Source organism: Bos indicus x Bos taurus, chromosome 9 (genome assembly GCF_003369695.1).
Source record: "Bos indicus x Bos taurus breed Angus x Brahman F1 hybrid chromosome 9, Bos_hybrid_MaternalHap_v2.0, whole genome shotgun sequence".
Taxonomy (NCBI): domain Eukaryota; kingdom Metazoa; phylum Chordata; class Mammalia; order Artiodactyla; family Bovidae; genus Bos; species Bos indicus x Bos taurus.
This window is the reverse complement of record NC_040084.1, coordinates 97,618,679-97,638,177: the sequence shown is the minus strand read 5'-3', so window position 1 is coordinate 97,638,177 and position 19,499 is coordinate 97,618,679. Positions and strand designations below refer to the sequence as shown.

At 44.5% G+C, this 19,499-nt stretch overlaps 1 protein-coding gene across 3 annotated transcripts in view; it reads left to right on the top strand.

Annotated features, from left to right (window-relative positions):
- The window catches only part of AGPAT4 (1-acylglycerol-3-phosphate O-acyltransferase 4), a 1,412,466-nt gene that overhangs the window by 891,509 nt on the left and 501,458 nt on the right, over positions 1-19,499 (top strand). The window lies entirely within an intron of this gene.

Below are 19,499 nucleotides of genomic sequence, written 5' to 3'. Positions count from 1 at the left end.
TTCCCTTGGACTCTTGCGGGGGAACCGATCATGGAACATGACACCCTGGGCCTCTCTCACTTTGGAAGCGCCTGCCGTCTATCCTGACCACTCTCTTCCTCTCAAAGTCCCTGTGTCTGTCCCACCTGGCTCTAGGGCTCCCGGAATTAGTGAATTTGGGGTCCCACAAAGAATTGGAGAGTGGTCGCTAGTCACCAGCAGCTGTGTTTTGTTGGGACCCCACAGCATAAACACCCTCCGAGGCAGGTATGGGGCTGGCCAGCACTGGAATGCGGAAAAAGAAACACAGGTGGACAAAGCTGGCCCGGTCCGTCCCCCGCCACCAGGGCGCAGGTCAGGATGCGAGAACCCAGTTCCCCAGCCTGGAAGCAGATGGCAGGCAGTGGTGACCTGAGCTTCTGATTTTAAAACTGTTGTTGCTCTTGTCCAGTCTTTCAGTCATGTCCAACTCTGTGACCCCATGGACTGCAGCACGCCAGGCTTCCCTGTCCTTTAAGCATCTCCTGGAGTTTGCACAAACTCATGTCCATTGAGTCAGAGATGCCATCCAACCATCTCATCCTCTGTTGCCTCCCTTGCCTCCTGCCCTCCATTTTTCCCAGTTCCAGGTCTTTTCCAGTGAATTGGTTCTTTGCTCTTCTTGAAATAAAATTCATCAAATAGCAATTTAGGAAATTATATGCCTTTTTATCTGTGTTGTCACGTATACACTTAGTCACCATTGAAATGAAAGTATTCCTTAAACAATAACTTTCAGAGACAGAAAAAAAAATATTTATTTTGACTCTTTAAGAAATTGCAATTAAAAGCAAAGGTAAACAGTTTTGATGACTCAGAACTTATCTGCCTTTGTGTAGTTCCTTCCAGTGATTACGAGGAAAAACTCCAAATAATGACTTGCATGCAGTGGCAGTCGGGAATCCATCTTTTGACCGCAAGCATATACCCATCTTTAAATGCCTATCGATGGATGCGCACAACGTGACTTAAGTCTTGACAGAGCAGTCAGGATGAAAGACGTTTCCTCAGTGCTGTAAGAGCTGATGATTTTCTTAAAAGACACTTTTCTAAAACATCGTTTTTTAATTCTGTCCTTTTTCTATTTGGTGACCTCCCCCCAACCTCAGTTTTATTAAAATCTCCATTTTCATTTTGTACATTTCCACAAGGAAGCTTCTTGGTAACTTTTTTTTTTGGGGGGGGGCGGGGGGACGGTTTCAGCATTAAAAACATTTATTTCAGGATGTTTTCAGAACCAGAGCAGGGCTTCCCGGAAACCTGAACCAGCCACCGGTCAGCCCTGCTTTGTTCCCTGTGGAAGGAAAATGCTCTTCTGAGAAGGTGACTCCCCTTTGCACTCCAGTCTAATGACAGCTGCGATGTTAAATTAGCACGTGCCATTTTAATACTCACTGTAGCACTCGGCAGTGTGCTCATTGCATTAATCAAAGCGTCACCTTCTTCCATCACTGAAGGGCACCCCTCCTTTAGGCAGCTGCTCCAGGGCATGCTGGGGGACAGCGGCGGAACTCAGCTGGTCCAGGGATGTCCAGCCACACCCCGCCCAGTGCTCTGATGATTTACAATCGCCTTGGATAATAGTCCATATGGAGGTATTTATTTGTTTATGAAAGCATGTTAACCTAGCTAGCAATCAGAAAAGGGAACTGTTCAGCAGATTTATTTCCTGTAGTTTACTAGGCCAGCCTAATTCGTTGTAAATACTGAGCGAGAGGGAAAAGGTTCTTTTACATCCTTTTCGACGGTCACTGAATTTCCACCTCTTGATCAGAAAGGTTATCTGGAACAACAGATGTGCCCCTATACTGGCCCCAGCAACAAGGCCCACCGTTTTGGCATCATGCCTCTTAACAATAAGCAGGTTCTCAATCGAAAACACTGAAAAACATTGTTTCCTATTTCTGAAAAGGTATGAACCTACAGAAACATATCCAGCCCGCCTTTAAGGGCTTTTGTATTGTCTGATGCTCTCTAGGTTAGACTTGAACTCCAGCTTGCCCACTAGGAACACAGATGGGAATCACTTCAAAGGCCACTGGGGAGGGGCCCGGAGATGGAACATTCTGACTCTAGCCTGCGAACCGGACTTCCCCTAAGGGCAGCTCTAGGGGTCAGAACCAGGGCCCAGCTCCGCTCCTGAGCAAGCGGCAGGGGCTCCTTCAGGCCGGTCTTGCAGGCATCTTTAGCAGCCCCAGCAGACAAGCCTCCATGGAATATCCTCGCTTTGAAAAGATAGAACCTTGCTTCTCACTGTAGTTGTCCTGCCAGCCTTGATGCCGCAGCAGCTACTTAGCATCACACCCCCCAGACCCAAACCCACCACGGGCTGGTGCACCTCGAGTCTCAGTCCTGATTCAAGCTGGAAGTGGAGCGATGGCTGTGTGCCAGGTGTCACCGCAGCCCAGGACGCTGGCGTCTGGGGCCGTGTCCGCACGTGTGATAAGTTTACGTTACAGGATGTGTGTGTGTTAGTGAGACGTTCTTCCCTCAGTACCGCACTGAATCACAGTGTAAAAACGTCTCTTCAGGGTCACCCATAAGCAAGCGTATTACAAAATGGTGTGTTTTCCTTTGTGCTCTCCAAGTCTGAACATTATTTCTTTAAATAAAATCAGGCATCAAAATGAAAATGACATTTAAAGGCTTTTCCCCTCAGTAAATGCCGTAATTGATACGAGATCGGGATTCAGGAGCTAGGACGTACTGCCATCCCTAATGACTTTGAAAGCCTTGTTATTAATAGCACCATTATTATAGTTGCCCCATTTTAGACATGAACAAACTGAACCTCAGAAATTAAGCAGTTTACTGACTCACACAGCTAGTGATGAAACTGGAATTAGAACCAGACTTCTTTCTACAGCCTTTGCCCTGGAGCCCTGTGATAGCCTATGTTTTCCATTGAGAAATTGATTGTTTACATTCCTTTCTTTCCTGTGGGCATGTAGTTCACTAAGAAAAATACAATTTAATATTGTAATAATTTAAATAATAATTTAATAATAATATAAATAATATAATATTATTAATATTATATATATATTATATATATAATATATTATATATATTATATATAATATATTAATAATAAAATAATATAAAAATAATAAAAAAATAATAAAAAAATAATTCAAATTTTCTGATAATGGTAAGTTATCCTGAGAGTTCTAAAACCAGTATTTTTTACCATTACCATAAATAGCCAAGACCCTTGGGGTATGTCTTTAAAAAAAATTTGTTTGCCAAATTTCTTTCACTGCAATGGAAAAGCTTTCATTTTCTCTCAGAAATAGTTCATCGGATTCAACCCAAGCACCCAAATGTTAGTTAAGCCCAAGATTCAGTAATAACATTTCACTTTCTCCTCTCACCTTCCTGAGGTTGACGGTCACCATTTAGAATTCTTTGAATTTCAACTTTAAGAGAGTTAACATCAGGTTTAAATTTCAATAGATGTTTTCAGTACACTCTTCTGGTACCAGTCATAGAAGTTTCCATTTAACAGTCTAGAAAGCGCTCTTGTCTACACCGTCTCATTTGAATATTATAGGAATGCTCGCTTCATGCAGCCACTTTACAGGTAAGGAAACCAAGGCTGGGAGGCAGGCAGTGGTTTGTCTTGGATCAGTCACCTATGAAGTCGGGAACCTGAGACTCAGTTCTGGCTCATCACATTCTGTATGCCTGCTCGTCATGATATCAGATGGGGGTATCATTAGATATCTGGCAACTTTATGAATATCTGCATCTTTCTTAAACCCCTTCCCCCTGCCCATCTTCCCCACTCTACACTTCTCCAATGCTAAGTTTCATTAGAGAGAATTTTGTTTTGTTTTCCTCTCTTCTACATCAACCCACTTTTCCAGATCAGAAGAGACATAATGCATTTGTACTCCCTCTGTTTCCTGAGTAACTCACATAGAGCTGTGCTAGTCAGGTTACATCTTTTGATCCAGGTGAAAAATACCTTAATGAAAGGAATCTGGGGAATTTTATGACTTGCAGAATTGCAACAACTGATGCAAAATAGACCACCGGAGCCAAAGCAAATATATATTCATTAAGGGAAATTTGCAATTTTAGCGAGCAGAGAGGTTTTTGTGCACTCTGCTCGAACATGATAAAGGACTGGAGATTAGCCTCATTTCAGACAAAGCTACTTAAAATACTAATTACATCACCAAGGATCTTTTCATACCCCGTGGTCTGACAGAGCCAATATTTTTCCTGGAATGTCCTTTCCTGGTTGTGTCCCATTCCATCCTTTAGAATTTGGGTACCACATCTTATAGTGACACCCCGAGTAAAGCCAAATCACTAAACTCTTAGAACAGGTCAGTTTTTTGTTTTTTGTTTTTTTCCTGAGCCTGCCACTCCAGGGCAGCGATTGGCAAACTTTTGCTGTAAGGAGCCAAATAGCAAATATTTTAGACTTTGCGGGACATATGGTCTCTGTCCCAACTTTCCAGCTGTGCTGTGGCAGTGCATAGGAACCTGAGATGATGCTAAATTAGTGGGTGCCACTGTCCCGAAAAACATGGGAAGGACACTGAAGTCTGAATTTCGTATCATTTTTACTTGTCATGAAATAGTATTCTTTTAATTTTTTTCCTCAAACATTTTAAAAAATTAAAACTATTCTTAGCTCTTGGGCTCACTTGCTGACCTCTTTAGTAAGGCATTATAGCTAGTCTTGGAAATGGCCAGTCTTAGGAACTGCTACCTAGGAATTTTCTGTATCTTCAAATATTTATTTCTTGAGCTCCAGTTTAGAGCTCAAATCTATGAAGCAATGGTCCGTGATTTCAAAGAAAATTTAAAAATCCTTGCTTGAGAAATACCTTTAGATACTCTAATAGTACCTATTAGTATCTAACAGATACTAGTAGCTCATACTCTAATAGTATCTATTAATGCTACTCTAATATATATTTGTAACTTCCCTGGTGGCTCAGACAGTAAAGCGTCTGCCTACAATGCAGGAGACCAGGTTTCAATCCCTGGGTGGGGAAGATCCCCTGGAGAAAGCAATGGCACCCCACTCCAGTATTCTTGCCTGGAAAATCCTATGGACGGAGGAGCCTGGTAAGCTACAGTCCATGGGGTCGCAAAGAGTCGGACACGACTGAGCGACTTCACTTTCACTTTCACTCTAATAGTATGTATTAATATGTACCGGGGGCTTTCCTGGTGGCTCAGACAGTAAAGAATCTGCCTGCAATGCAGGAGCCCTGGCTTTCATCCCTGGGTCAGGAAGATCCCCAGGAGAAGGGAATGGCAACCCACTCCTGTGTTCTTGCTTGGAAAATCCCATGGACAGAGGAGCCTAGCGGGCTTCAGCCCATGGGGTTGCAAAGAGTCAGACACGACTGAGTGACTAACACTTACTTACTTGAACTTAATAATGTCTTTGCAGATACTATTAGATGTTACTCCAACAGCCTTACTTCTGTTGGATGACTGAGTGCCCAGCTGGGCCAGTAACTCTTCTTCATATCCTGCGTTTCCTGGTGGCCACAGACCATACCCAGACCCTGCAGCCTCAGAAGGTTCTAGAGCCCAGCAGAGAAAATGAATTGTTTTGGAATCGTAGTTGCTATCGCATATTACCTATTTAAGTCTTAGAGTATTTCTCAGAAGTCACATAATTCAAGAAACCATGAGCAGAGGATAATTCAAGACTTAAGCAGAGCGCTTGCGAAACGTCGCTGTGCCCTAAAGCAACATCACGCGAGGACCGCAAACACTATCTACATTTCAAACATGTTTCAAATTTACTTTTATGGCTAGTCTCCTAGGTGTTTTCAATACATGTAAAACACCGTCATCACAAAAAGGCATCTGTAGGAGCTGTAAAACATTTTACGTCTTTATTTTTAAAAGTCCTTTGTAATTCCTTGAAGACATTCTTGTAAGGAATATAGAATACAGGTCACGATGCAAGGGGAGAATTAAGTGGAATAGTAGGTTAGGATGTATGAGTTGGGAAATATAATAAGAGAGGAAAACGACAAAATGGCCTAGTAAGCAGCAAGCGAGCGTATAATGGATTGACAAGCAGATGAGGAAGATTAATTCTTGCTGCTCGTTTCCACTGCCCGTGAACCTCGGACACCTCCACCACCAGGAGTAAATTACAGCTTCGCAGTTGTCTTTGCCTTTTCATCAGAGAGACCTATTAAATTGCATGTTTCATAACATGGGTTATTATCCTATCTATAAATGCTGCATTCTGTTATTATCCTAAAGTATGCATTTGTTGCTTCTGTGCAGGGATCTAAGCGCTCCTCTCTCTGTTTCCATGGAGACCACACCAGGATCTGGTCCTCAACACTCAGATAAGGCCTCCTGTGAGCAGAGTCAGAGGGTAACCTTCAACCATCACAGCTGGGGAGGAATTCAGTCAGACATTTCCTCTGAGACAGCGGGCCACAGATTTTCACACCCCATAGTTGCAGGGTGGAGGGAGGGGGGTGTTTAATTTTTTCTTTTTAATGTATTGAGCACAAGTTGCATTCAGGCATTGCACTAAACTCGGCATTAAAAGGTAACTGAGACATGGCTCCTGCTCTTAAGGAGTATCTGAATCTAGGGGAACAGCCTGGAAGATGAAGCCAGAGCAGACCTCTGTGCAAGTTTAAGACTCGTGTGCATTCTCCCTCGGGGCCAAGGTCAGTGGAGGTGTGTGCCACCCAGAGCTGCTCAAGAGTACATCCAGGCAAAATGAGGTGACTGACAGGGGGCCCACAAGTTGCAGCCACCACCTCCTTGCTTCCCTAGGCCCTTCATCATCATCCCAACAGACCCTTGTCCCAGACGGTAGCAGGGTGGGGCCTCTTCTACATCAAGTGGGGGCAGCAGAAAGCAGCCTTGACTTTAAATGTGGCTTTTATTTAATTAAATCTAAGATGCTGTGGAGTATTTGAAGTACTTTTCTCATGTGTGCCTCTAAGGAGGAAAAAATGCCACCAATTACCATTGTAAGAGGCCATCAATTGATGACACATTCTGATTTCAGAGAGGTTAAAATGTGGGGGGGTAAAATGTGCATCTTAAAACTAATGAAACGTGATAATTCTTGGATTAAAGCCTTGAAAATTCTTGGATTAAACCGACTGAAATTAACAGGAAGTATAATGGCAGTAATAATGATTCTTGAGTACAGTAATATAAAATGCACAATGTAATCGATTTATATTTTTTGAGATAACTGATTAAAAAACAGTATGACAAAGCCATTCTCTGATGGCCAGTCCACTATGCTGACTGCTAAATTCTTCAGATCACATTTATGGTGCATTATGCTAATGTGTGACTATCATTCCTCCCCATCTCCAAAGCCTCGGTCTAAAGGTTATGTCCCTGGACCGCTTCTCCCCAGTCTTTCTTCTTCTTTACTGACACCCCACTCTTCCCACCTCATCTACTCATCACTGGTCTACTCGCCTATGCCGACATTTCACTACTTGCACCTCGAGGCCCAACTTGTCCTTTGAACTCCAAAATTAACCCTCCAGCTGCCTCCCTGACTTCCCCATAGACTCCAATGACATCCATACTCTGTACTTTCATGTATGAACCCTTGATCCTTATTTTGCTTCAGGCTTTGCCATTTCCTTCTCCAGGGGAATCTTCCCGACCCAGGGATTGAACCCAGGTCTCCCGCATTGTAGAGAGACGCTTTACCATCTGAGCCACCAGGAAAGTCCTTGTTGTAAATGAACACCCCAGTGTGTACGTGCGTTCTAAGTCACTTCGGTCTGACTCTTTGCAATCCCATGGACTGTAGCCTGCCGCACTCCTGTCCATGGGATTCTCCAGGCAAGAATACTGGAGTGGGTTGCCCTGCCGTCCTCCAGAGGATCTTCCCGACCCAGGGATCAAACTCACATCTCTACGTCTCCTGCATTGGCAGGCAGGTTCTTTACCACTAGCGCCACCTGGGAAGCCCAAGCACCCCAGCGCTCAGGCCAAAAGCTTCACTTCCAAGTCATCTTGATGCCATTCAACATCACCAGTGCTGCGCATCCCCACATCCAGCAGACAGTGTGGTGCAAGGCCACTGCGGCCTGGCCCCTGCTGAGCCACTGACCTCCCCCGTTCTTCCCATGGCAGCCATGGCATTTCTCTAGTCGTCAAGCACGCTTGGCCCTCGAGGTCTCAGCGCCTCCGCCCCTTCTGTCTGGAATTCTTTCCCAACTTCTGAATGACTCACGTTCTGCCCCAGTGGTCTTCTCTGAGGACTTCTGACAGCCTTCACTCCACAGTGTTTATCACCACGGGACTTACGTTTACCTACTTACGTGGTGGTTTCCTAGCATCCTCATCATGGTTTTTTGTCTTACCCTCTGGAATAAAAGTGCCAGGAGGGCAGACCCTTGTCTTGATTTTCTTCAGTCTTGATTCACCCGTGCCCAGAAAGCCAGGCCAAGTGGATAGCACCCCAGGACTATATTTCAAACAAATGAGTAATGAGTGAAGTTATATGATAGGGTTCTTTGTATTGTTCATCAATCCATTAATTTATAGTTATTAAACAACTAATCAGTGGTAATCTAGATCCTTTTAAGCAAGGCATATCCCCTTGACATTATAACTTTATGCCTAATGGGTAGGAAATTTATTGAAAAGATTTCATTTAATTTAATTTTGGATGACTCTGGAATAGGCCAGAAGCTCAAGGATTCCAGTGAAATAAAGTGCTACCAGATTAGTACAGGAAAGGCCTTATTTATTTTAGCATTGTTTAAATTTTAAGTTGATAATGCTCTATGATATCTTGAAGATTAACAGTAGCATTCCATGCTGCTGCTGCTGCTGCTGCTAAGTCACTTCAGTCATGTCTGACTCTGTGCGACCCCCTGGACTGCAGCCCACCAGGCTCCTCCGTCCCTGAGATTCTCCAGGCAAGAACACTGGAGTGGGTTCCATTTCCTTCTCCAATGCATGAAAGTGAAAAGGAAAGTGAAGTCGCTTAGTCGTGTCCAACTCTTCGAGACCCCCTGGACTGCAGCCCACCAGGCCCCTCCGCCCATGGGGTTCTCCAGGCAGGAGCACTGGAGTGGGTGCATTCCATAGCATTTGTTGTAACTGTTAGTCTCTAAGTTGTCTTCCGAAGCTTTGTGACCCCATGAACTTCAGCATGCCAGCCTCCTCTGTCTCCTGGAGCATAGTTAAATGAAAAGCTTGTTAAAACTAATTACTGAGAAACAAATCGATACATTATTTACAATTGCAGTTTTGTTTAGACATTTACAAGGCTGTGAAGAGTTGTTTATCACCTAGCATTAACATTTTTAAAAAGTACATATGGCTATTTAATGGTGTTGACTTATTTTAAAAATCAGAATCATAATACAACTTATACACTTGGTATATAAATCATTATCTGCCTCTATGCATGTTTCATGAGAAATCAGACTATGCTTCCTGGATGTTAGAATTGCCATTTGTTATTCGTATAACCTGCAGGTTGAATAATCTGTTGGTGCGGTTGATTTTATTTGAGTAAGCGTGAGAGCTGAACTCTGCTTGGCCTGATCCATTCGTGGCTGCTCAAACAAAGAAGCTGTGTGTACGGAGCCCAGCAAAGCAGATTTCTTCAGAGCTCATGAGGTTTCACAGTAATTTTGAAAACCATGGGTTATACTGTGGCATAACAGGAATTTATATAAAAGTTTCTACTAAATCTGACTGAGACAAAAATGTTTCTAAAGCACAGTGATTGAAGATGGTAGCAAACAGTGATCAAGGCCACTGAGGGATTGAATAGAACATTAACTGAGAAAAACAGCAGCGTTGTTGATTTCGGTCATTACTTTTCATCTCTCCTCTTTTCGGTTTGTGATCACTTGCTCCAGAAAGGAAAAAACTGGGAGATATCAAAAGTATAATCCCTTAATATGGTCTCTGAACGACTGCTGGCTTTATGACTTTACTCTTTCTACTGTTCTTTTTATCAGTGGGCCAGCTTACTTCTCTCTGGTTTACTAAAATTACAAGCAAGGGAGGAACTAGACTGGCCAGTCAGTCATACTTGGAATATTGAAAAGGTTAAGTCCATATATAATCCACTCAAGTTATTGATATGTGAAGCATTAAAATGTTGAACAGACTGACTTACAGCATGAACGGTAACAGAAACAGGAAGCGCCAGGACGCTGTATGGTCTTGAAAATGCTGCTGGAGCTGGCGGGCTGCTGGGGCGTGTGGTCTGAGCTCCTCTAGCGCGAGTGTGCTCAGTCGTGTCCGACTCCCTGTGACCCCGTGGACTGCAGCCCACCAGGATCCTCTGTCCATGGGATTCTCCAGGCAAGAATACAGGAGTGAACCGGTTACCATTTGCTTCCCCGGGGATCTTCACAACCCAGGGATAAAACCTGCGCCTCCAGTGTCTTCTGCATTGGTAGGCGGGTTGTTTACCACTGAGCCGCCTGGGAAACCCCTGAGCTGCTCTCATTTCAGTGCAAAGAATTGTAGCCTCTGCTCCCCGGGAAGGGATGCTATTGGGAGGCATTTTTCTTCTAGACTGGTCGTGTCAGCCTCGTTACTGTATTTAAAAGGGGAGTGTGCTGTTGCTCATTTTTTAGAGACTTATTGAAAATCAGCCAGATTGTCTTGGTTTATTACGTTTCTGAGAGCAAAACACAAGCCCTTGCATGACAGCTTCCCCTTCTACTACACTCAGGCAGTGTAAAGATATTGTGATTTGTAATAAGAAATCAATATTTGATCTTTGTCCCCTTCCGGGCACACAGTTCTTAAAGCCCTAGGGGTTTCCCAAATGATAAGAGCTTTGAGAGCATCCTTTGTTATACGATTTGATCTTTAGTCCAGCGTTCCTGAAATAGTTCCAGGGGATAAAGGTGGATGAATGTCCTTTGATATTCATAACAAGTCCTTTCAACCACACCTGATTTATGTTAATGAGATTATTTTTGGAAAGGCCCTAGAGAACCTCTGTAAGGATGCTGGTTGCCCGGGAAACCAGCCACGGGATCATGTGATTAGATGGTCAGAATTTTCAGTCCAGGGATGATAGAGGGATTCCAGGTTGTGTGACCCACCAAAGGCCAATAATTTAAGCAATTGTGCCTCCATAAAAAAGCCTCCGTGAAAATCCTCAAGTATGCGGTTCTGAGAGCTTCTAGGCTGATGAGCATGTGGAGGTGCTGTGAGGACCATTTGCCCAGAAAGTACAGGAAGCTCCGAGCCCCTTACCCCAGACCTCACCTGGTGAATTTCTCCCATCCGCCTGCTCCTGAATGTATAACCTACTTAGTAAACTGTGTTCCTGAGCTTTGCAAGCCGAATGATTAACCCCGAGGAGGAAGTCCTGGGAACTTCAGTTCATAACCAGATGGTCAGAAGCACAAGTGGCAACCTGGACTTTACTACTGACACCCGAGGCTCGGGGGCTGGGGGGTTGGTCTATGGGCTGAGCCCTGAATCCCTGGATGGTTCGAAAATTGAACTGTGGGACACAGAGTTGGTATCAGCAGAGGACTGGAGAACTGCTTCTTGGAGGAAAAGCACCCACACATCTGGGGCCAGGAATGAAGCACCGAAAGCAGCAGTAAAGCATGGAGGATGCAGTTGTTCCTTCACACACACAGCAGCCCTAGTCCTTACACTCAGAATTAGGTTTCTGTGTCCTCAGAAACCAAAATTCTGAGATACCTTAGGAGGAAAAAAAAAGTCCTGTTCTGAGTTGAATCGTGCCCCCTCAAACACCTGCAAACTTGACCTTATTTGTAAACAGAGTCTTTGCAGATGTAGTCAGATTAAGATGAGGTCATCCTGGAGGAGGGCAGGCCCAAATCCATCCAGACTGACGTCCTTGGAAGAGGAGACAGACACAGAGGAGAGGGCCCCTGAAGATGGAGCAGAGACCAGAGCGATGCAGCTACAAGCCAAGCACTGCTGGCGACCTCCAGGAGCTAGGAGGGAGGCATGGAATAGGTTCTCTCTGACTCTGCAGAAGAAAAGGGCCCTGCCTACCCCTGGCTCTGGGATTTCTGTCCTCTGGAACTGAGAGAGAATGGATTTCTTTTATTGCCAGCCCCCCAGTTTGCAGTTCTCTTGTTAGAAGAACCATAGGAAACTAACTATCTCCCTTCATTTTCTACCCCCTCCCCCAGTTGTGCTTTGAGAACTGGCTTAACCAGACCAGGACATGAATATGGGCAAGGTGACCCCCACGTGCATAAAAGTCTCATAGTGAAAACCAAGAAAGAGTCATTTTTTGAAAGTGGGGCTCCAAGCCCTGCTGTTGATCTGGCTGCAGGAGAGGCGGTAGGGTGCTGACTGGTGTGTGCAGAACATGTAGGTAAGGAAGCAGACCCATCACTTCACAAGCAATGAAGAGAGGCCACTGTGAAGCTGGGAGGGGGTCTTAGTCACAGACACCCGTCCAGTTGAGGAGGGCTGGAGAACACCGGTGAGGCGGCCGACTGATCTGCTAGTAGAGGTCACAGTCACCACCACCCCTTTCTCAAAACCTCCCTGCTTCTGCCTGCTGAGCCCTGGTTATGGAGCCACACAACTGTCAGTGATTTAATTAATCCCTATCGCTCGTGTTCTGTGTGCCAAGCAGTTGTAAGAAGAATATGTGTTTTCCTTACACCATGGGCCTCTACAGAAGAAACCGTCACAGCTCTCATTGCCATGGGCCCTCCTGCATAGACTCTTAAAAATTTAAGAGAGAAAAGTTGTCAGAGTCTGAGCATGTGAGCAGACAAGAATTCCTGGAGCTTCATTTATTAACACATGGCGTGCCCACGTGGTTTACCTTTTTTCAGTCATCTTTATCAACATTATAGCATGCCCTGATATAGAAACATGCAGTGACTAACTTATGTTATCTATGGATCATTTTTTCTAGTACTCATGAACTTTGTTCATTGTTGTTCATATTTTTAGTAAGTGAGCAATTTTGCAGTATATTTAAAAGCATGTCAGAGCGTTTCTATCTTTTTTTAATCTTCAGGTTAGATTTATACCAAGTTTCATGGAACTCTGATTTTTGAAAATGAAATTGAAATTGCCAGTTGTACTGATGCCTCTTTTTGTGTATATGACGAACCTGGTTTCTTTAAAACAAAGGGTCTTATTTCTGGGCTAAAAGTCTTGGTTGAAAGATAGGATGATATTGATGCATTTTAATAAGTGTCTGCATATGTAATACCAAAGATTTATTCCCAGCTGAATGAGCAGGACTTATAACTGTGAGATGCATGGAAAACTAAGGCTAATGAATTAGGTCAGAATAAATTAAGGAAATGTAAATCAAATTCAAACATTTCCATAAGCAATTTGTATTACACTTACTCATGCATTCATACAGGAAGCAGTAGGTGCCCATAACACTTATGAAGAAACCCTAACACCAGTACTTAATGGTATTTGATTCTCTGCATTGGGGTATAAATAAATTGTCACGGTTTTTCCTTACTCCTACATTCATTTTCTCTAATTATTGATGTAATACAAAATTTGAGAAATGAAAGAAAGTTTAAATACATAACAAGAATTATCCATGGATTTAACTAACTATTGATATTCCTATGTCATTACTTCTCTTTTTGTTAACTAAAATAAAATTTAAAGCATACTGCTCATCCAGTCATTGATTTAGCCAACATATATGGTGCTGGTGAAGACCCTTGAGAGTCCCTTGGACAGTGAGGAGATCAAACCAGTCAATCCCAAAGGAAATAACCCCTAAGTATTCATTAGAAGGAGTGATGTTGAAGCTGAAGCTCCCGTACTTTGGCCACCTGATGGGAAGAGCCAACTCATTGAAAAAGACCCCAATGCTGGGAAAGACTGAGGGTAAAAGGAGAAAGGAATGGCACAGGATGAGATGTTTAGATGACATCACCGACTCCATGGTCATGAACTTGAGCAAAGTCTGGGAGATAGTGAAGGACAGGGAAACCTAGCGTGCCACTGTCCATGGGATCACAAAGACTTGGACACGACTTAGTGCCGGGAGCAGGAGCTCCACCCATGACAAAGGTCATGAGGAAGGAGGCTCGGCATACACAAAGGCGGGAGTCCCCCTGGAAATTCTCGAGCATCTACCCCCAAAACCAGAGCCTGCCTACTTTCTGCTTTGTGCTTTCACCTACACCTCTGACTTTACGGGGGCTGTCCCCCACTACCTCTCTCTGAAAAAAGAGTTAGCTTACAGCACCAGTTAGTAATTCCTGGGTGTGACAGTGTTTCAACCTACAAACTCCTTTGGAAATCCTCTAGCCTGCCTGAATAGGTTTTTCCGGCCACATGTGATTGTTCAGAGCCTCCCAACTGTGAGAGGCAAGAGATGTTCTAAACTGTCTAAACACAGATTCCTTTGAGTAGTTAAAAGATTGATTAGAAATTGTATTGGTGAAGGGTTTTTCACTTATTGGGCCAATGTTTGCTGCTAAGTCTCCATACCCCTTACCTACTGTGTCCTTGGCAGTGTATTGATTGATATAATGGGTGTATAGAAATGTAAGTAGTAGCCTCAATGTTTGTAACCTTGGACCCTTGAGTTAATTCTTTTCTTGACTGAGCCCACCTCACCTTTGCCCTATAGGAATGCAGCTTTGTCCAATGCTTTTTTGGAAGCTGGAGCCTGACTTTAGAATAATCTCCTTTAGAGAAAAATAAGTTTCTTAAAATGCTAACAGGACTCCTGGCCAGAAGATGATGTAAATCACCTGAACTTTTGCATATGATAAGTTTGAAAGCCTGGCTTCGATTAGGACCAGGAACTGCTGTCCTTGCATGACTCCACTCCTTCCCCCATTATCCTCTATGCATAACTTAAGGTATAAAACTACTTTGGAAAATAAAGTTCGCCTCTTCTTGTTCACCAAAACTTGGTCTCCCCATGTCGTTCTTTCTTTCACCTTCTGGCTGAATTTTTCCTCTGAGGCGGGGAAGCTTGTCAAGCCTACTAATTTTGCCTGGGCTTCTAAGATCTGACCGGGGAGGCCTTAGTGTCTCCTCTCCTTCTGGAAAACGGGAGGACACCTGCGGCCTTCGTAGGTGACGTAAATTCCCTGCTTTGGAATTTTATTCAGCCTCTTTTCTTCACTGAATTTTCCTACTGAGCTATCCTTATTTCAGCCTCTTTTCTCCACTGAATTTCCTCACTGAGCTATCCTCATTCTATTACTCATTATATCTTTGATGAATATTTAAATAAATAGGTCGCCAATGCCGTCTCTCCTTTGAATACCCTGGATCAGCCGGGGCTGGACCCCGGCAACTTAGCAACTGAACAACAACCACATTTTACATGCCTGGGACCAGGCAAGCTATGAAGGATACCAGGATTAAGAGGACCAGCCCATGAGCACAAGGAGCTCTTAGGTGCTGCCCTTAGGAAACCATCTAATGATGGTGGAGGGTTCAGGTAGGAAAAAAAAAAATCAACTCAAGTAAGAGAGTGGAGAAAACCTTGCAAGCAGGGCTCCTATGGGAGAGAAAAGGGAAGAGGGGATGAGATGACTGTGCAAAGCTTGTGGGACATGCAAACACACCCCTGTCCTGCCAGGGGACAGCAGGGAAGCCGAGGTCAGAGTGCGCAGCGACCAGCGGTTGTATTTTGTATGGCTAACTTTTCCTGATGCTTTTCTCTGTGGCAGGTTGAGTTGGGCTTGGAAAAGCTCAGACCAGAAGCTCCCAGAAGCCTCCCAGGGGTCCCCTGGGACTAGGAGCTGCCGTTTTTCTGTGGCCAGACATTCTTTACTGATACCGATCCTAAGGAAACAGACATTTCAGCACACACGACAGATGCTGGCCAATGGGGCTCATTCATTGTCTTCTCTCCCTCCCCATAAAATGCAGCACAGAGTAAATTCTGCTTGTTACCCACCTAGCCTGCTCTCTCATAGAAGTTGTAAGCCCTCAGATGACATGCATGGGTTACTGCCCTGTGGCTGGCTCAGTCCACAGGGTGGGGAAGCGGGGCTGGTGGTTTAAAGAGTGCCAGTTACCTGCACCTGAGCCTCTCCCAGCAAGATCCTTGGGCCATTTCAAAGTGTATCTGGTGGGATGGGAAAGAGCATCCTAACTCCATCAAGGCCGAAATGATGGACCTGCGCTAGCATGCCATCAAGTACTCTTGTATTATTCAGAACAACCAGGGGGCATGTTTTCTTCTTCTTTAAGAAAATCCCAAATTACAAAGCACAGAAAAATATAAAGGAAATTTGTGGAAAAGTCAGACTTTTTCAAAGGAAGACTGCCAACTTCACATGCACTTTTTCTTTGTCACGATGTCACATTGATCTCCTCAGTCCCTTACTTAAATTCAATAACGGTAGACCCCATCTTTTGTTCCTGGAAAAGAAAAAAAAGCTCTGTGGGAGTGTTGGAAGACTCAAAGACCCTATGGAGGGTCTCAAAAGAGGCATCATTGCTTGTTCCCCACTTCACAGATGAAAAGAGGTCACAAGTCTGCTATATGATCCCAGCTGGGCAGCTTACTAGCCCTACAGGATCAAACCCAAGCAGTTGGAGCCTCTCTGCTCCACAGGCTGCCCCCGTCCCTGCCCCTTGAGGTGGACCCATGAGGCAGGAAATTGAATCTGCTGCAAGTGGGCAAGAGTGGGCAGAAGCCGGGCCAGGGAGAGGAGATAGGGGACCTCTACCATGCAGGACGGGTGGTGATGCTGCCGGGGGGCTGGCGGAAGGGTGACGGCGAGGCTGAAGCAGCCTCTTTATTTCACCGTTCTGCATGATGGACGCTTATGTAAGACTTAATACCTAAAGGTTAAGTATTCTTAACCTTTATGGTTCTCCCATAAAGGTTCTTAAGGTTCTCCCACAAGTTCTGCTATTGCTGCTGTTGTTGAGTTTATACACTATTGCTTGTATGCTCAGTCATGTCTGAGTCTTTGCGACCCCATGGACAGTAGCCCACCAGTCTCCTCTGTCCATGGGATTCTCCAGGCAAGAATACTGGAGTGGGGTGCCACTTCCTCCTCCAGGGGATCTTCTCAACCCAGGGATTGAACCCATTTCCCCTGATTGGCTGGCAGATTCTTTACCCCTGCATCCCCTGGGGAGTGTTTAAACATCACTGTGGTAGGTCAAATGTCCACTTTGATCTAAAGCATTGATGAGACCAAACGCCAAGAGACCACTTGCTGTAGAATGGACAGAGCTGGTCACCTGGCAGAGGTTGAGAGAAAGAGAGTTCTAGATGCGTCTCTGTGTCCAGCCAGAATGTTGATGCTAGCGTGAAGACGCATTAAGGAATATCAAGGCGATCAGATTTGTGAAGGTGGAGGGTGTCAGATACCTCATGCTTCCATATGGAAATGTCTGGATACCAAACAGTCGAGCAGTCAAGATAACCTGAGAAAATCAATAGGGAAACCTTTCCTTTTGAAAAATTATGTATGTATTTATTTGTTCATGGCTGTGCTGGGTCTTCTCTGCTGGGAGGGTGTTTTCCTAGTTGTGGTGAGCAGGGGCTTCTCTTACTGGGGTTTCTCGTTGTGGTGGCTTCTCTGGTCTCAGAGCATGGGGTCTAGGGCACATGGGCTTCAGCTGTTGCGGCTCTTGGGCGCTGGAGCACAGACTCCTAGTTGATTTCTGCAGCATGTGGGATCTTTCTAGATCAGGAATTGAACCTGTGTCTCCTGCATTGATAGGCAGATTCTTAACCACTGAGCCACCAAGGAAGCCCGGGAAACCTTTCCTTTTGAAGATCTACATATGCAGAGTTCGTGTGGTAGACACATCCGATGCCTCCTTGCATGTCAGCCTCGAGTACCTGGTCTGTCCACCCAGAGAACCTTTTCAGCAGCAAAGACAAGAGGTCAGACTTAGAAACATGAAGTAGTAAAGGTTTCTTTGAATATGTTCTCATTGTTTAGAAAGTACCTCAGAACGTTTCATGGTTATTTAACTGAACCCTTTTTTTTTTCCTTTGAGTTTATGGATTTTAAAGTCATTTTTTGTTTTTTGTTTTATTACAATAAGCTGAAAGAAATTTTCTTCAACCATTTTACTGAAAGTTTTATTTTAAATTAACTGACTTGTTTTAAAACCCAGAAAATTGCCTCAGTGTTTGGAAAAGATCCATCTGCCAATTTATGGACAATCCAGTTTCTCTGTAGGTTTTGACGCATGAGAGTTGTCCCGAGTGCCTTTGTTTTGACCAGTCACAATGTGATTTTCTACCCCAGGCTTTTTTTTTTTTTCCCATCTAGCTTTGGTGTTAGGCTGTATCTTGAAGGATACTAGCTCTTAGAAGTGGTCGTAACTATAAATAAAGCCACAATTTCTTGAATAGCCTCACTGTACTCAGGCAATAGCCTGGCCATTTAGAAAGCCTGAAAGAAGCCACTTTAGTCTCTGTTGACAATTGAAACAAATCAAACATTCTTCACTTAAATGCTGCTTCTACACTGCTTTCCTTTAACTGTCAGATCCTCCATTTCTTTTGCTCTGATTGTCTCTACCTGAGAAATTTAAACCGTGGCAAGGAGCTGTATCTCTTCTCTTTCTCTGCAAAGAGCACATCTGTTGGAGCTGCTAGTGGCTCTGCCCCTGCTGGGCTCCTGCGGTTGCTTTAAACAGCCTGTTCAGTGGGTGATAGACCCAGGCTGAGCCAGCCACCCTCCAGCTCCTGAGTGCCGTGCCCCAGAGAAGCCTCCCTTCCAGGGGCTGACTTATAGGGGCAGGGGCAGAATTTGTAAGCTGTTTTGAGAGACGTGTGAGGGTAATGATGGGGTGAACATTGGGAAGAGACTCCTGTAGATGAAAAGTGTTGGCATAACTGCCATAAGCTCTACTTTATTTGAATGTTAAATTTATTGGTGGGGGGGTGGGGAGATTAATTTCCCCCAATAAAAGATGCTTGCTCCTTGGAAGGAAAGCTATGACAAACCCAGACAGCATATTAAAAAGCAGAGACAACACTTTGCTGACAAAGGTCCGTATAGTCAAAGTTTTTCCAGTAATCATACACAGATGTGAGCGTTGGACCATAAAGAAGGCTGAATGCCGAAGAACTGAGGCTTTAGAATTGTGATGCTGGATAAGACAGCTAGGAGATCAAACCAGTCAATCCTAAAGGATATCAACCCTGAATATTCATTGGAAGGATTGATATTGAAGCTGAAGCTGCAATAATTTAGCCACCTGATGGGAAGAGCCAACTCATTGGAAAAGATCCTGATGCTGGGAAAGACTGAAGGCAAAAGGAGAAGAGGTGGCAGAGGATGAGATGGTTGATAGCATCACCAACTCAACGGACAGGAGTCTGAGCAAACTGGGAGATAGTGAAGGACAGGGAAGCCTGGCGTGCTAAGTCCATGGGGTCACAAAGAGTCAGACACGATGGAGGGACTGAACAACAGCAAAGATTAGTGCCCCCGGGCCTGACGGAGTTTTCGGAGCCAATTTTCCCCATCCCCAGGCTCTGCTCTGTGCTGATGATAACCACCCTCTTCTGGGCTGCTTCTCTT